General features: G+C 54.5%; 1 long non-coding RNA gene across 1 annotated transcript; it reads left to right on the top strand.

Moving 5' to 3' along the window:
* The first annotated feature begins 5,227 nt into the window (after positions 1 to 5,227).
* On the top strand, positions 5,228 to 9,269 carry LOC132248537 (uncharacterized). The gene is made up of 3 exons (XR_009459758.1): positions 5,228 to 7,160; positions 7,709 to 8,355; positions 8,455 to 9,269. It is a non-coding gene; the product is annotated as an uncharacterized LOC132248537 (long non-coding RNA).
* Positions 9,270 to 18,198: the final 8,929 nt, after the last annotated feature.

The following is an 18,198-nucleotide window of genomic DNA, read 5'->3' as shown; positions in this document are numbered from 1 at the left end:
AGGGAGAAGAGATTGATGTCATACGTCTTGACTTCAAGAAAGCCTTCTCATTGGTATCCTATGATCATCTCTTGCAAAACTGGCTAACTGCGGCCTCGGGTCCACCACGATCCGCTGGCTGGGGATTGGCTCCGTGGCATGATCCAGAGGGTGGTGGTTGATGGAAGTCGATCGTCTTGGTGCGCTGTGGCCAGTGGGGTCCCTCAAGGCTCTGTCCTAGGGCCTTTACTTTTTAATATCTTCATCAATGATGTTGACATTGGTGTCAGCAGTGGGCTAGCCAAGTTCGCCGATGACACCAAACTCTGGGGTAAAGCATCCACACCTGAGGACAGGAGGGTGATCCAGGCAGATCTTGAGAGGCTCATGAAATGGGAGGACGAGAACCTGATGGTGTTTAACACCAAAAAATGCAGTGCTACCCTGGCTAGCACCACGGATGAAAGGGAATTGGGGGTCACGATTGACCACAAGATGAACACGAGCCTTCAGAGCGATGCTGCGGCTGGTAAAGCGAGCAAAATGCTGGCTTGCATCCATAGATTTTTTTTTTTTCTTTTTATTAAAATCATACCTCGTTCATCACCACCACCACCAAAATTTCTCTCTTTTCCGGTTCAGAGCTCTAAATAACAACATTCACGCCATAACATAACAAAACTTTCCCGTACAAAACAAAACCAAACAGAAAAGCTTCTCCCTTTTGTTACAGATTCAAACCACAAAAGCGTTTCCGTTCTCTCTTAAATATCAACACTTAACATAACATAGCATAACATACATCAGAACAAATACAAATGCCCCTTCCATGGTAAGCAACAGCGATAAAATTCCCCCTCACACCTCTTCCCCACTCCCAGTCTCCGATGCCTCCGGTGAGGACTCTACCCCTTTCCTCCATTTCCCAGGTGTTTTCAACAGCCCCTCCACCAATCTTGGGTTCAAAATTCCCAAACTTTCCTTCCTTTCCCCTTCCCCCTCCCTCTTCTCTTTCTTCTTCCCTTTCCCTTCTTCCTTTCCACCTTCAGTTTGCATCCCCAGCTTCTTCATCCCCTTTTCCTCCCCGCCGGGTTTCTTCCTTTTCTTGAGACTCCCTTCTCGCCCTTGTTCGATTGCCTCCATCTCCTCCAGTTGCTCTGCCCACCCCTTCTCTTGTGTGGGACCCGTCGTCTGTCCCTTTCTTTGCACCATTTCCAACTCCGCCACCATACCCCTCAAATGTTGCAATACCGCATCCCCCCCCTCTTCCTCCTCTCCCTTCTGTGTCTGCATTTCCAAACACTCCTCCTCCACCAGCCCCTTGGCTGCCTCTTCAATCCCCTCATTACCCTCCTCCTCCTCAGGTCTTTCCTCCACCTGCGTTTCTTCCACAAACATCTCTCCTCCCTCTTGTGGCATAGCCATCTGTTCCGCCTCCTCCATTTTTCTCGCCTCCCCCCCGGCTCCTCACGACTCCCCGCCATCCGCACTCGATTTGCGTAGGACAAGGGGCACGTCTGCTGTATGTGCCCCTCCTGCCCGCAACCCTGACACACAAAGCTCTCCTTACAGAATTGAGCTGTGTGCCCCAGCCCCCTGCAGCGATAACACACGGTGAGTCGGCAGAACGCCGCCAGGTGCCCCTCTTGCCCGCACTGATTGCACAGCTTGGGCTGGTCGTGATAGACCACGTATCCCCTACACGGCCCAATTTGCACTGCAGAAGCTAAGTGCTTAACTGCCCCGGGGCTCCCCACCACCTCATGGAGCACCACTTTCGCCCTCCATGCCCCGGTCCAAACCCCCCAGCGATCACACTCTTTTTCTGCAAACGTCACTCGTTCCACCCTCTGCTCCAACCATCTTTTCACGTCATCCTTCTGCGCCATGTCTGTAAACATCTTGATGTACAGCACTCTCTCTTGTGCTGTCCGCCCCATGTCAAACACCAAACCCTCCAGCTCCCTTCTGTTCAAAGCCTCCTCATGCGCCTTCCAAAATGCAGCGTAACTTTTCCCAGTTTCAAAAGTCACATTCCAGACCTTCCTGTTATCAAAGGCCACCACGCAGTGCAAGTCCCTCGGATTAACTTTGAGAGTCTTCAAAAGAACCTCAGCCGTAAAGTCTCCACGCCTCGGCGTCTTGTTTCCCTTATAGCCCTCCGGGTTGAGGATTATCTTCACCCTCCATTTTGTCCCCTGGCCTCCATTTTCTTCCTCTTCAGGCTCCGCCTCCTTCTCTGGCCGGCCCGGTGTCTCCTGACAACTTCCTGCCACCAACGATGCTCCTCCTCTTTCTTCGGGGGTTTTCTGCCCCCCCCCGCTCCCACTTGGGCCTTCCCTTTCCGCTGCACACGGGTCCACCCTTCCTCCTCCTCCTCCTCCTCCATTCGCTCACCAACTCCGTCGTCGTCAGCCCTTCCGCCGATGTGATTCGCCAATCGCCGCCTCTGCTCCCGGACTCTCTCCGCCTCAGCTCTCTTCTCCACCATCATCTGCATACCAATCTGCATATCGGGCCGCACCTTTGTAACTGCCATCTCTCTCCGTACCACTGTCCCCTCCGTCTGCTCCGATGCTCCGCTCATGGCCTTCTAGAGGCCCCACATCACGACCGTATCAGCTCTCAAATGGATAAGAACAGATTGACTTTTATTAGTAGATGGTAAGGATGGTAAATCCAAAAAAAAAAGATGACAAAGCCGATAGGGAAATACAGAACGCCTGGGCGAGGGACTAACAATAAAAGGATGGGGGTGAGGTTGGGAACGCAACTAGGTTACATGCGATACAAAGTTAGCCAACTAAGCCCGGGGGTAAGGGGAGAGGGGAGTGAGGAAGGGGAGGGAGGGGGGGGTTTCGCGACGCTGAGAGAAAAAGAGGATAGAAACACACATACCCGTGACAATGGTCCGCAATGGTGGAAGAAGTGGTCCAAAGATGAAGTGTCTCAGTCTAGATATAGTCTATCGCGGGGGTCCTCTTCGGGTGGCGCTGGGTCGTTGTCCGTTGTTGGTGAGTCGTCTTGAAGCGAAGGTCCGTCTGTTGCAGAGGGGGGCGGTTCAGACGGTCCCCTCTAGGTCCGGTCCGGCGGCTGTTCTCCTGGTGGGGTCCGTGTACTGGCGGTGGCCCGTGATGTGCTCCACGTAAATGTCGCGGGACCACCAGATGGTGTCGGACACCATGAGGCAGCGCATCAGCTTGGCGTAGCGGCGGGAGACGCGGCAGGCACGCAGGACGCTCTTGTTACTGGGGTCCCAGGCTCCGAGCGTTCACACGATGAGCGCGTCGACCGTCATGTCGTAGCCGTGGCCCCTCAAGGTGTCGGCCAGCGGGGCGTACTTCTCCCACTTGCGAGCCCAGGCGTCGGTGAAGGCTTGGCGCCGGTTCTTGAACGGGATGGTGACGTCCACGATGGTGATCTTCTTGGCCTCCTCGCTGGTAATCACGATGTCGGGGCGCATCTGGCTCTCGCAGCCCGGGACGGTGCGGTTGACGGAGACCTGCCCCGCGGCGGCCGGGATGGCCCTCACCAGCCGGTCCTGGACAGCGTTGTGGCGGAGCTGCCAGGCCCTGGCGTGCGGCTTGCAGCTGCACAGCACGTGGGGGAGGGTCTCGGCCGCGTAGCCGCACCGTCGGCACCTCTTGTCCCGGTGGCCGAAGTGGACGGCCCCGTCGAGAGGCAGGCAGTTGAGGCGGGCGCGGTGGAGGAAGCGCCAGTCCGCGAAGCGCGTGAGGCTCCCGCTAGGCACGAAGTGGTTGCTGGCGTCCCACTTCGAGGTGACGTACTACACTTGATCTGAGCCTTCAAGAGGCCGAGAAGCGATCCTCAAGTAAATCCTGGGACATCATTCTCCCCTTGTACTCGGCCTTGGTGAGGCCGCAGCTGGAGTACTGCGCCCACTTTTGGGATCCACAGTTCAAAAACGATGTGGAGAAGCTTGAGAGAGTCCAGAGAAGAACCACGCGCGTGATGAGAGTCCCAAGCTGTCTGATCGCTTCCCTCAGCTCCCTGATCATTTCCAGGGTCCTGCACCCACAGGAAGAGCTGGGGGAATGAGCAGAGCGCCGGGGACTTGAACATTTCCCCGGCTTCCGGTTCGATTTCCCCATCCCCGATCATTACCCCAATCTCTGACCACAGCAGTAACCGCCGCAGGACCCCTGGGGCAGGGCTGCTCCAAGAGCTGGAGACCCCCGGCCGCCCCCGGCCCTGCCTCAGTTTCTCCATTCCCTCCCCCCCCCGCACCTCCAGTGCTGCCAGATGCCTCCGGGCCCTGCCTGTTTGCCCCGAGCCCCCCGCCCCTGCACCTGCTCCCGGGAAGAGCCCCGCGCAGGAGCCCCCTGTGCCCCCACCAGCGCTTCTGCCCCGGCTCCAGCCTCAGTTTCCCCAACCCACCCCGCAGCCCCTGCCCCTGCCCCTGCCCCTGCCCCTGCCCAGCCGGGCAGCGCCCCTCACTCCCAGCCCCGCCCCGCCCCGCAAGGACCTGCTCTCTGCTCCCGGCAGCTGCCCCGCCCCGCCCCCTCCCATCGACGTCACACGCGTGACGTCACCGGTCGGTACCGCTGCTGCCGCCCCGCCCCCGCGTTAACCCCTTGGTGGCAGCAGCCTCTGGCAAGACGGGGGAGGTGGGGGTAGGAGCTGCTCCGTGGGGAAACTGAGGCAGGGCCCCGGCTCCCCCGGACCTGCAGCGTCCTGCTCGGTCTCCCCCGCCCCGACCGGACCGCCCCCCTCCGCGGCTCCTGTCCTGCCGGCCCCTCCGGCCCCTGCCTCAGTTTCCCCCCGCGCTGCCCCGCGCGGTCCCGCCAGCCCCGCCCCGCCCCGGCCCGGCCCTGCCTCAGTTTCCCCCGCCAGCCTCCAGCCCGGCCGCAGTTTCCCTTGTGCCTGGAGACGCCCCGGGCGCCTGCCCGCGCCCCGGTGCGGAGGGCCGTGCCGCCCGGGGCTGGGGGACGCGCCGGGGTCGGGGCGAGGGGGCCCCGGTGCTGCCGGCTCTCGGGGGCTCAGTGTCCCGCAGCGCCGGGCTCCGGGGAGGGTTTCGGGGTCCCCCCACCCCAGCTCTGGCGGTGTACTGGGGTCCCCGGTGCTGCCAGCTCTGGGCGGTATCGGCCCCCCTGCACACGGCACCGTGGGGGTCTCGGGGTCCCTAATACTGCCCGTCCTGGGGGGTCTCGGGGTCCCCAGCACGCAGCTCGGGGGGCTCGGTGCTGCCAGCTGAGGGGGGGGTCTTGGGGTCCCCCTGGGACTGGGGAGGTGTCAGGGTCCCCAATGCTGGCAGATGTGGGCAGCTTTGGGGGGCCTTAGGCATCCCTGATGGCACCAGGTGTGGAGGGATTTTGGGGTCCCCCTGCATCTGGGTCTTGGGGCGTGGTCTCAGTGGGAAACGTGCCCTTCCCACAGCCAGGACCGGCCCCCAGGGGCCCTGCAGCGACTGTGGGCGCTTTGCAGAGGCCAAGGGGAGGGGTGCCGGGGAAAAGGGTGCTCAGGCTTAAAGCACCGGTGCGTGGTCAGGAAGGACGCACAGATGAGATTCTCTGAGAGCTATTCCCTAGCGATTTGGAGGCGCACACCCAGAAGCGGGCGAGAAGACACTTACCACAGAGCTACGAAGAAGCTCGAAACGGGCTGAAGTCATTGTCCCAGAGAGCGGCTCGCTGGGACCCCCTGGGCCCCAAGACGAAGGCGGGGAGTGAAGATGAGACCCCGTTAGGTGGTGCCCTAAAGAAATCACCTGTTACAGATGTGAGCGAGGGGGACGCGGTGCCCGAGACTGCGGGCTTACTCGTAATGAAGGTGGAAAGAGAATAGCTCCCCCCAAGCCCCCAGGGAAAGGCCCAAGGAACCTGAAGCGGTGGAGGCCATGGACAATAGTTATGGGGGAAGTGAAAAGCCTGTGGCTTGGGCGCGACCCATAATGGCTGCAAGCCTGTGTGTGTGCGTGCATGCATCTGTGTTCATGGCATGAACGACTCGTGCCATGGCTGGGGGGCACAGCAGTAGCAGGAGAGGCAGGAGTGCAGTGGCTGTCAGTGGTGGGAGGGGGTGGAGTGGTGGCAAGCGCCAACCAAGCATCAGCAACCAAGCACAGCTGCTGCTGGCAGTGTCAGCAGTGCCTTTTTGTAGGGGGTGCACATGCACCCGTGTGAACCCCCTACACGTTGACCCTGGTTCGTGGCAGGGAAAGTGTGTTTGTGTGTCCATGTGCAGAGCATGGACGCAGGCGCAGGGGGCTATTAGCAGTTCTTAAGGAACCCACATTGAGCCCAACAGGAGCTGAGGCTCATTGTGAAGCTCTGAGGGCCTGTTTGCTGCCCACGAGGCAGGTGGCCCTGGAAAATTTGAGGGAGATCCAACAGAAACCAAAGAGGCATCATGACAGAGCGGCTGAGGAGAGAGCTGCCAGTCAACAACAGGGTGTCAGTCCTATTACCCACCATGGCCGGTAACCTGCTGACAAAGTGGCAAGGCCCTTGGAAATAAGAAGGCACGCCGGGCTGGTGGATGACGAGCTATTCCAACCGGGCATCAATGGGAGCGACAGATTTTCCATGTAAACTTGTTAAAAGCTGGAAGAAGGCCGAGCGGTGGTTGGCTGAGGCTGAACTAGAAAGTGCAGAACTTGGCCCTGAAATAAGCGGGGATGTTAGGGAGACACCAGGGGAGGAAAGAGTACAAATTGAAGAGCGCCTGGCAGCTAGTCAGGGAGGAGACTTGGTTCAGGTTATTTGCGCCTTCCGCGATGTCTTTCGAGAGGAACGTGGGTGGGTCGCACACCCTGCCTAGAAGAGTGGTGTGAGAGTGATGGCGCCCTGACCCCAACCATTTATATGGCCCCATGAAGCAGGAGCTCTGAAAGATGCTTGGACGAGGGGTAACAGTCCCCTCACGGGGTCTGTGGCAAAGCCTGATGGGACCTTACGTCTCAGTGTAGATTTCAAATGCTGGAGCTGCTTTCGATGCCTTCCCCATGCCCCAGCTTTTAGAAAGAATAGGACAGGCCCGCTACATACCGATGCTTGACCTGTCTCAAGAGTACTGGCAAATACCCATGGCCACAAAAGACGATGCCAAAGCTGCTTTTGGGACCCCATGGGGCCTATATGAATTTTGTAGAATGCCCTTCAGCCTGCACGGGGCGGCAGCCCCCTTCCAAAGACTGATGAACCGAGCTTTGGCCTTACATGGTAGGTACATGTTGGCATACATAAATGATATTGTCATATGCACCAACTGAGGGAGCTTGGGATGGCGGCCAATCCAAAAAAAGGTGTAGTAGGAAGACGGGAATCAAAGTACCTGGGATTCCTAGGAGGGCATGGGACCATCAAGACTTTGGCAGACAAGATCCAGGCATCCTGCCCACAGCACCCCCTCACCAGCCTAGCCGCTGCCCCCCTGGGTCCCCAACCCCTCCTGGGGGACATGCTGCCCCGGGCTTGTGTGTCCTGGGACGGGGCTTGAGGTCCCCATACGGCGACTGTCCTGCCTGGTTAGGGACAGGTGGTCACCCGCCCTGCAGGGATGTGGCAGGGAGCTGGGCTTGCACCCTTTGTGCAGCTAGTCCAGTCCTGGGAGCCAGTGCTAGGGCTGCAGGGAAGGGAGGACGGCTCCGACACTGCTGGGAGTGGGGGCAGTTGGGGGTGTCGGGGCTGGGTAGACCTCAGGCTGGGGCAGAGTCCCAATCCCGGGTCTCCGATCCATGGTCTGATTTGTCCTGTGGCCTTTCCCGCAGGTGCCCCACACACCAGACGCTGCCAACAGGCGCCGTGCGTGAGTGCAGGGACAGCGAGAGCCCGAGCCGCCTTCTAGCTGAGATCTCTCCTGGGGAGACGTGGCTGCTGCGCTGGAGCCTGTGGCAGTAGATCTGCAGGGAGGAGCTGAGGGTGCAGAAGTCCCTTGTGTTGTGCAGAGCGGGACGGGGGGCAGGAGTCCCTACAGCGGTCGGCACCACAGCCAGTAAAACAGCAGCTGCAGACGGAGCCAGTCCAGCACCGGGAGCTTTGGGGGCAGGACACAATGCAGGCCATGCAGCCCCCTTGTGAGACCGAGCTGCCCTCTGCGACCCCACAGCTGACACTGTGGGATGAGCTCCCCACCCCAGAGGCCTGGCACCAGCTCTCCCGTGGCCTCTGCTACTGGGAAGCCGAGGGCCCAAGGAAGATTTGTCGCCGCCTGTGGGAGCTCTGCCAGCGCTGGCTGGAGCCCCAGCACTGCAGCAAGGAGCAGATCCTGGAGCTGGTGGTGCTGGAGCAAGTCCTGGCCATCCTGCCCCAAGACATGCAGAGCTGGGGGTGCGGGTGCCAAGTGGAGGCCTCTGCCAGGGCTGTTAACCTGGCCGAGAGGTTTCAGCTGGGGCAGGCAGAAGATGAGAAGCTCCAGGTGAGAGTGTTTGATTGCTGCCATCTGCACCTCCACGTGTCTGGGGGATGTTCCCTCCAGGATCAAGGCTCCCCAGTGACACATTTGTCTTGTCCCTAGGTCACAGTGCGTGCAGCACCCAAAGGTCCATCGTGGGGACAGGCCTCTGGTGGAGGCAGGAGAGCAGGAAACCCCAGGGCCCGAGGACGAGCTGCCTCATGTCCTCCATGATGAGCTGCCAACACACCAAGAGTCAGGTCCTTACCAGCCTTTTCGATATATATGGTTAACAAGGGCTCGACACCCAAAGAGCATCAGTAACCCCCAACCCCCTCTTATAACTGTTGGCTACTGGGTATAGGTCAGCTCCCCAAAGAAAGATAACTTTCTGTTAACTGTTTTGTGTGTGTAAGCTATAATAAATTTGCCTTTATTTCACTCCCAACTTTACCTCCGCTATCCAAAACTGAATCAAACAGCCCAGTTGGCCTGTGAAAAGATTGATACACTCACAGTGCCTAGCAGGCCTGTGACACTGTTTTTAGGGCAAAGTCTGGTACAGGGAATGAGCCCATGGGGATTTCCTCTGCTGATGAGTCCCAGGGAGCCTCCACATCACAGGAATCTGCACTGGGACAAAGGCCTTGGTATGAACCTTCAATGGACTTTGGGCTGAGTCTCAGGCTTTGTGACACTCTGGGCCTAAGTGTGGGAACAGATTTGGGGAAATTCTGCTGCAAACGATGGGATATTCCCTTCCCATCACAACAGAAAACTTCTGAATCCAACTAACTCCATGGAGCCACTTCATGCAGCCTAAGACCAGGATTAGACACGTCCTGTGCTCCAGGTCGACCCAACCAGGAGATGTCAGGGACAACCCCAGCCTCTCTCACCCAAGAGCCATGGCTACACAGAGCTTCTTCTGCACACCATGCGGATTTCCATGGGGGACTACAAATCCCATCTTGCCCTGAGAGAGGGTGTTAGAGAGGTATGGCTACTTGGGCTGGGGAATCAACTCCTACAATGGGGAGTAAAGAGAGAAATTTAAAATCATGGTGTCCAAAGGAAACCAGATCTGAGCCTAAAAAGGAAGCTCTATTGTCCCCTAACAGCTGTAGTCAGGGGGAGAACAATGGGACAGGTGCTTGTCTCCGCAGCTCTGAATTTCAAAGAGTGAAACACTTGCCTGGACACATGACAGCATAAGCTATTTGAGGTTAGCGCTCAGGGATGGCAGCACGGGGCAGGTCTGCAGTTTTCAGGCCCCCTTTCACCCTGGGCATGGAGCATTTGTGAGAGGGGAGTCAGGTGGATGGGACAGCCACAAATCACCTGGCAGCAGGTCCTCTGACCTTGAGATTTCCCCTTGGTCCTCATCATCAGAGACCCAGAGATGCACCTGTCCTCACTGGATTGGCTGATTAAGTCAGGTGTGGGACCTCAATATCCTGTTTGGGGCTGTAGTTAAAGCGTGTTTCTGACTGGGTACTGGACGCAGAATAACCAACTGGGATTTGGGGAAGGGATCCAATGAATTCAAGGTTTCTACTCAGGACTTGATGGCCAGTGAAGGGTGGGGACTGAAGGATGAAAGAGAAGGCAAAGCAGGGAGAAGCCTTCAGGAGATGATGGTCCTTGTCATGCAGGGAGTGGATGTACGGTCATAGGAATCTTTCAATCTGTCATAGGCCAACTGGGCACTGCGAGGGTATTAGCCACACTGGGCTGTTTAAAACAACAAATAGACAGACATGGGTTGGCAACTTATCGATAGTTCCTCGATGCCAGGTGCGCGCCAAGTGATTCCAGTGAAGTCAGGGGTCCCTGATGATCGACGCTGTCAGAGGGATTACCGGGGAAGATCCCTTGATCAGGAACAGGGACCCGATCCTCTCTCACACTGGGAGTCTGGGGTCCGGGCGTGGACCAGAAACAACCATTCTATTCCCTCCTTCCTGCTGGTTACCTGATGCACGTGCTTTTTATACCTAGTCTTATGTTAATCTGTTGGCCTCAGGGCCACTCATAATGTTGCCCTATAGCTGTTACCCTATGGGATTGAAAGGTGATGAAACTATCATAAAAGGTGACTACTGAGACTCAGGTTTATCCAATAAGCAAATTATGATGCAGCACCTTAAGGTTTGAAATTGTCATCGCTCTGCCTAAATCCCAACCCCTTTTAGGCTTCATTTGAATATGCTTTTTTGGGATATGCTTTCCTAGAATATGTTGGGTGTGCCAAGCAGTTAGATCTAGTTTTTATCGCTAAGGCTGAACCCTGAGCAAAAAACCGTTAGGCCAGCTAATCTCCCAGCTACAGCTTTGCCTCTGGGGACCAGTCAGTCCCATGAACAGTGAATTTATCATTTTGATTAAACTTATGACAGACAAGTTACATTTGCAGTTTACAAACTTAAAAGCTTATATTAACTAATATTACCTGTTTAAGCAAAATACCAAATGCCTCCAAGAAGCACATAGTATTGCTTAATAATCCCTCTGGTTCTGGCTGTTACAAAACAGGTAGGAAGCACCCTGCTGCTCCTTCCAGAAGGGAGACCACAGCTCCGAATCCTCCGCTTCCAGAACATTTCTTGGAGGGATGAGGAATGAAACCTGGGCTTTTCTTATCAAGCAGAAGTAGTATTTTCTGTACAACAGAAGTAGCTGGTGCAGTGTAAGGCAGTGCTCCCTGCACACTCCTGACGGCTGACAAGCCCCAGAAATCAACCCTGGGTTGGGCTGGGCTGGGCTGTTCCTGGTGGGTGTTTGGTGCAGGGCTGCAATGGGGCTGGGCAGGGGCTGCACTTGGTGCAGGTGGCGGCGCTGAAGCAGGGGCTGCAGCCACCCCAAAATTTGCCGTAACCCCCCTCCCAACACTTCTGCTGCCTGTCCTGATTACAGCCTTGGCCAAAACACCCACCAGCAAGAGCACAGCTCTGGCCCCAGCCTGCAGCAGCAGTCCACCCTTGCCCTGCGCACAGATCCAGGTGGCATGTGCCCCCCATGCCTCTCCCGGGGTTGTGCACTGTGGCAGGAGACAGCCATCCCATGACTCCTGAACCAGCTGCTTGGGGCTCTGGCCCCATCTGGGCAACATCTGCCCCAGCCCCACTCCCTCCCTCAACACAGGGACCTCAATATGCCCCTCCCACCCCATTCCCCCCAGACACTTACCAGCTAGACGTTGCTCTCCAAGCTTCCAGGTGTCATATTGAATGTAATAGTCTGAATGCCTGTAATAGTTTCCCATTAGCCAGTTTAGGAAAAAGACAAGATTCATCTTCTGATCTAGGCCATTGTTTTGGCCTACGTGTGGAAGGTCCTAGCTTTGCTCAAAGTCTTAACTCTTGAATTTTATCTTTAGAGGCCTTTAAAAAAGTGAACATAAAAATGACCCTTAAGCAAACATCCCACATTCCGAGAGATCAAACCCTAGGAGACTTTTAAAAGATTGGAAATAAAAGTCAATTCAGTGATATGGAAATTCCTCAAAGTAATTAAAATGGTCAACAAAAGAAACTAATTACCAAGCAAAAGAATCTGTTAAGAACGATCCGAGCCCAAATTTGGGAGTAGTGACAGGTTTGGGTAGGAGGGGCCCAAGACGGCAACTCACTCAATACAAACTGTAACCTACTGTCCCAATTTGAAGGTAACCTCACTTGCAGAATGTCTCTAGTGGGTTATGGAATAGAGAAAATCCCACACAATTTACTGATTCGTTTTGATGCACTGGCTGGGGGAGTAGTTAACTGATTGCACGATTTCACAATGATTACACACTTAATTTATACAACACAATTTTATTTTAAAACTCTTTGCTACGTATATAACACTGCTTAGCCTTAAGAAACACCACAAACATTAAAAACACAATAATTACATATATCAGAAACAATGCTCCGAATGCACTTCCTTCTCAAACAATACTATAAGAATTAGTGTTACAAAAACAACTACAATTACAACTAAAAGTTAAATTTGAATCAATACTATTATTTTTCATAATATACTTACAATCCTAGAATTCCAAGAAGCCAAATACCAAAATATGGTTTCATTCCTCAGTAGTACGATTCAATGGGTTGGCCTCAGTAGTACGGTTCAATGAAATGGGCTCAGCAATACAATTCAATAGGCTGGCCTCAGCAGTGGTAGGACTAAGACCCCTTCCTTCAGTCCTTTTCAGGTGCTCCGCGGCTTCAGCGTGAACTAAGAGATTCGTGTTCACGGAGAGGGTGGTTTCAGGCGATCAGTCTGAACCGGGCTATACTTGCGATTTTTCCTTCGTTGTTCTACAAGTATAGTCACCTCCAAATTGGGACAGCAAGTTACCGTTTTTATTGAGCGAGTTGCCGTCAGAGGGCTCCTCCTACTCAACATATGGTTGCTCCCAAATTTGGGCCCGGATCTTACTCAACAGATTCTTTTACCTTTGTTGAGCATTTTAAATTACCTTTGGGAAACTTCCATATCACTGCAAATGCCCTTTTCTTACCAACCTGGTCAAAAGGCCTCAGGGTTTGATCTCTTGGAATTCAGGCTATTTGCTCTCTTTGTAAAAGATTTCTAAAAGATGAAATTTAAATTAAGACTTTAAGCGAAGTCAGGACCTTTTGCACGTAGTCCCCAAAACAATGAACTACATAAGGAGATAAATCTTATCTTCTTCCCGAAACTGGCTAATGGGCAACCTTTACAAACATTCAAACTATTTCATTCAATATGACACAGAACAACGAAGGAAGAATCGCAAGTGTAGGCCAGATCAGACTGATCACCTGAACCACCCTCTCCGTGAACACAAATCTCTTAGTTCACGCTGAAGCCGCAGAGCGCCCGAGTGGGACTGAAGGAAGGGGACTTGTTCCTATCACTGCTGAGGCCAGCCCATTGAACTGTACTACTGAGGCTAGCCCATTGAACCGTACTACTGAGGCCAACCCATTAAATTGTACTACTGAGGAATGAAACTATATTTAGGTGTTTGGCTTCTTGGAATTCTAGGACTGTAAGTATAATATAGTAATAACTTTTCTAGTTAAAATTATATAGTTAGTTGTAATTGTAATTGTTTTAAAGAAGTCCATTTGGAGCATTGTTTCTGATATATGTAGTTATTGTGTTCTTAATGTTTGTGGTATTTCTTAAAGCTAAGCAGTGTTATATGCGTAGCAAAGAATTTTAAAATAAAATTGTGGTGTATGAATTAAGTGTGCAATCATTGTGAAATCGTGCAAGTAGCTAAAAACTCCCCCATCCAGGCGCATCAAACAAATCAGTAAGTTGTGTGGGATCTTCTCTATTCTAGAAGCCACTAGAGACACCAGGCTTGCGTGTTGGCAATCAGGTCACTCTCGGCCTATATGGCTCATTAATAACAGGCCATCAGAATTGGCCCAAAAAATCTTTAGCAGTACACCCCTACCCAGCATAATCTCCCCCTGGACTCACTAGTGTGGTGGGAAAGAGAAGCCGTTCAAGAGCCTCATTTTTCCTTTTAGCAGATCATTCTGGTCTCAACTTCAGCTTATTACAACATGAAGCCATCCAGATACTGTCCAAGCATACATGGCCCACGTGTTTCTCCCTGCAGGGCGTTAGGTGCTGGGACTGAGAGCTGGGCCAGAAACCTTGAGAGTCTGGCTCAGAACTGCAGTGAGTAGGAAAGGTTAGGCTGGCGCAGGCACCTGGCACTGCCACATCCCCAGCACTTGGGGTCATGGTAAGAAGAACTTGTTGAGTTGAGGATAGACAAGTGCCAAGTCCAGTCCTCCCCATAGGCCCATCCCAGCAGAAGGAATAGCTGTATGTGTCCCTTGGCAGCAGGGTGGGGACTAATCTGGATTTTCTCTTCCCCATGTAGGAGGTAGCTGGCTGCTGAGCAGAGCTGAGGAGATGCCTCCTAAGGAAGGGCCTGCAAATCTGGAGCCACCGTGGGCTTCCCAAGGGTGTTTGGGTGAGATGGACTCCCTGAGCCCTGTGAAGCACCAACGGCACAAGGGCCAGGAGAGACCCCCAAAGTGAAAGGAGAATGTAGGAATGAATCAGGTCCCATCTCCAGTTGCTTGTGAGAATTAAGAAGGGAAAGAAGCCAGAAAAGGACCTGGGTTCAGGGAAGATTTTCTGGTGCTGAGAGACCTGAAGAGGCGTAAAGAAAAGGTCCACCAAAGAGAGAGCCTGCATGTAAAGCAAGGCAGTGGGGTGGCCTTGGAGGGAAACCGGAGCTCACTACCAAGCCCAGGGGGAGAGCCCACCCCTGCCCTCAGCGCAGGAAAAGCTTTAGCTGGATCTCACTCCTGGCTCTGCACAAGATAAGGCATGCTGGAGAGAAGCCCCACGTATGCACTATGTGTGGGAAGAGCTTCACCTGCCTCCCGACCCCGGCTGCTCACTGCCAGATCCATTCTGGACAGCTCCCCATTGCTTCACCAAAAGGGGAAAGATTGTGGTCTGCAGCTCAGAGCTCATGAAGAACCAAGATGTGCACAGGGAGCAGAATCATTACTGCTGTGTCACTTGTTGTAAGACCTTCACATGTTTCTTCTTGCTGGTTCAGCATCAGCACGCACACTTGGGAAGGAAGACACACCACTGCACCAAGTGCAGGAAGAACTTCATCAACAGGGAAGGCCTGTCCCAGCACCAGTGTGTGCAAAGCAGGCAGCAGTTACACTCCTGCACAAAGTGTGAAAAGAGCTTCAGGCAGTCTGCCAACCTGGCCAGGCACAGGTGCATGCACACAAGGGAGAAGTCCCATAAATGCTCTGACTTTGGCAAGAACTTCACCTGCTCTTCCACTGTGGCCAAAGGTCAGCTCATTCACACGGGGAAAAGCCAAATCAGTGCTTGGAGTGTCGTAAGAGCTTCAGACAATTTTCCAGCCTGGCCCGGCACCAGCTTATCCACAGAGGGGAGAAGCTACATCAGTGCTCTGTGTGTGAGAAGAGCTACCTCCACTCTTCCAGCGTGGCCGAACACCAGTTTGTCCATACGGGAGAAGCCACATGGGTGCTCTGTGTGTGGGAAGAGCTTCATCTGGTCCTGCAACCTGGCCCAGCACCAGCGCATCTGCACAGGGGAGAAGCCACATCATTGTTCTGAGTGTGGAAGGAGCTTCTCCTGTTGCAGCAACCTGTCCCAGCATCAGTGCATCCACACCCAGAAGCATCCCTAATTCTGCCAGCAGTGCAGGAAGGGCTTGGTGCTGTCTCCCTGCTCAGCACCCACCAGTGGCTGCATTTTGTCAAGCATCTTCATGCTGGTAGACTGCAGAAAGAGTTCCTCCAGGCTTTATCCATTGTAGGGCACAGTAGAAGCCCAGAGGCCCAGCCCCCCAAGGTTTGATTGTGGGGAGGGATTATGAGGAACACCTCAGGCAAGGCCAGCCCAGGTGTTGGGGGGAGGAGATAAGGAGGAGATGATTTTTTGCAGCACCCTTGGAGCCTGTGCATTTCCCAGCAATCTCTAAAACCAGTGAGTGCTCCCTGGGGAAGAAGTGACTACATGATAGGGTGTCCTCCCCAAGACAACTGGCTTCAAATGACTCCCAGGGACTGTCCTTTGCTGCCTGCCAGCTTTCTCTCCCCTCCTGATGTTCTGGTGTGAGGCTCTTGAATAGCAGGAAGGAGGACATTTGTGGCTGGGAAGTATTCTCTGCCCTGCACCCTGACCTCACCTTTCCTCACCGCAACATCACCCCTCTCCCAGGCCTCCCCATGCCCAGTGGGGTCTGCAAGTAGCTGCTACTACCACCCCCTGAGCCTTTATGGCTTGTGTTGCTTTTCAGCCTCTCCAGAGCTGTGCACCACTGGGTGCCTGCTGCTCCCTTCCCCTCATGTTACTCTCTCTAATGCATTCACTGCTACTCCAGCACCAGAACCCAACATGGCACCCCTGTGGTTGGTCTCTGTCTTTTCCTGAGCTATGCAATGGGAACAGACAAGGGCCCACAACACTTTCCAGGGCAGATGTCTCTGTGACTTCCCAGCCCTTCTCTTTCCAGACCATTGGAGCTTGTTCCAACCCTCGGGAACAGGAATTGTTCTGATTCGAGGCCTCACTCCCCTGTCCTGCTGTGCAGCAAGGTCCCTGCCCTTCTGGAGGGACCACTGGGCAGGAGGCAGTAGAGTACCAGGGGTGAAGGAGATGCAGCCGGTGGCAGGTCCTGCCTCTCCTGTGGAAGGGTGAGGAAAGTATGAAGATGTTCTGTGGGTGAAATGCAGCATAATGTATTCTCCCATTGGAAATACTAAGGCCTTCCTGCTCGTGCTCTAGCCGTTTGGCTCAATGAAGGTCCTGGGAATATGTACTGCTGTGGAGCTGCCTGAGGGACCCTTGCAACCCCCCAGGATCCTGGTCCCAGGCAGGGGGAGTCCAGCCAGACCACTGCATCCCCTAGGAGGGAGGAGTGCAGGGAGGGAGACCTTCCTCTTCATTGGGACCCCTGAGCTGTTCCAGCGTGTAGAAACAAGGGGAGCATGTTGAGACAGAGGTATGGGGGCTGCACCCTGACGCCTCTGAACATGCATCCTGCAGGTCTCCCACTGAGAGGTGCCATGAAGAAATCCCTTCCCTCTCTGCCCCTCACTTGAGTTATCCCAGGTGACCCCTGTCTCTCCCAGATTTCTTCTTGGTTCAGGCTGGTGAAGCAGGTGGCCCGGCCAGATAAAATTCCTAGGGGGAGGAGACAGCCCTTGCTTCCTTCCCCAGGCATTTTGAAAGCTACAAGCGAGTGTCCCAGGCTGCTGCCTGGTGAATTTCTATAAAAACCTGGAAACTAGCCAGCAGTTAGGAGTTACGTCTAGGCCAGTTGCGTCTTAAAAGAGACCCTATACCTGCTTCGTACATCTCAGGTAGCTGGTGTTTACTCAAAGTGTACTCTGACTTCTTTGTTCTGCCCCCATCCTCTGCTCCCCTTCAATAAAGGTGCCAGGTTACAGCTTGCCTTGCTGTGTTACTGGGTGCTGGTGGGGCAGAGATCAGAGACAGCAGCCCACAAAGCACAGCCTTTGCACCAGAGGCAGCTGCAGGACTCTGTTCCCCTGGGCCAGGAGCGGGACATGAGACATCTGAGCGGGCCCTGGCCATGAGGAGAGGCAGCTGTGGGGAGCAAAGCCTTTGCCAGAGGGGCTGGAACAGGGCAGGGGGAGGCTGCTCAAGGGCCTGGTGTTGCTGCCACTGCCCATGGGGAAGTGAATGCCCCATATGTTGCCATCACCGGTGGCTCTGGCATCACTGTTTGGGGCCCGGGGGCTGGGGCCTTTCTGTCTCTGGCCAGCTCCCCTGGATGGAGAGAGACAGGTGGTGCTGGGGGCTGCTGGGGTCAGGGAGGCTTGTGGGCATCAGGAGCGGTGCAGTGGCTAGGAGAAGCCCTCCCCTCCTTCACTTCATGGATGGGACTTGGCTCTTCTTGGAGGTATGTCCCTTCTGCTTTTTGCTCTGTGCTCTCCTTCCCAGTGTCCTTCATGACACCCCCCCCGCCCGGTCCTCTGGGAAATAGTCTTTATGGGCTTCCTTGCCCCTGCCTCGGCCAGTGTGAGCAGGGTCTAGTTGTGTGCAGTCTCAGTCACAAGCTCAAATGTGTCTGTGCTCAGAGGGGAATCCCAGCATGTCTCAGTCCTGGAGCTCAGGGGACAGGACTCCTTAGGGCAAGGAACAGCTGAGGGTGTGCTACCACTGAGCCGCCCTGCCAGAGACTTCAGATTGCTTATGGGCAGGAAATGCCAATGACCCATATCCAGCATGCAGAATTTTGCAAATGCCTTTTATGTTTGTGATTTTCCTCTAAATATCTTCTGATTGAAATGTGAAAAGGGAAAACTCCTGGTAGTAAAAACGGTTTCAAATTAA

Source organism: Alligator mississippiensis, chromosome 1 (assembly GCF_030867095.1).
Source record: "Alligator mississippiensis isolate rAllMis1 chromosome 1, rAllMis1, whole genome shotgun sequence".
Classification (NCBI taxonomy): domain Eukaryota; kingdom Metazoa; phylum Chordata; order Crocodylia; family Alligatoridae; genus Alligator; species Alligator mississippiensis.
This window is presented reverse-complemented; position numbering and strand designations above follow the sequence as displayed.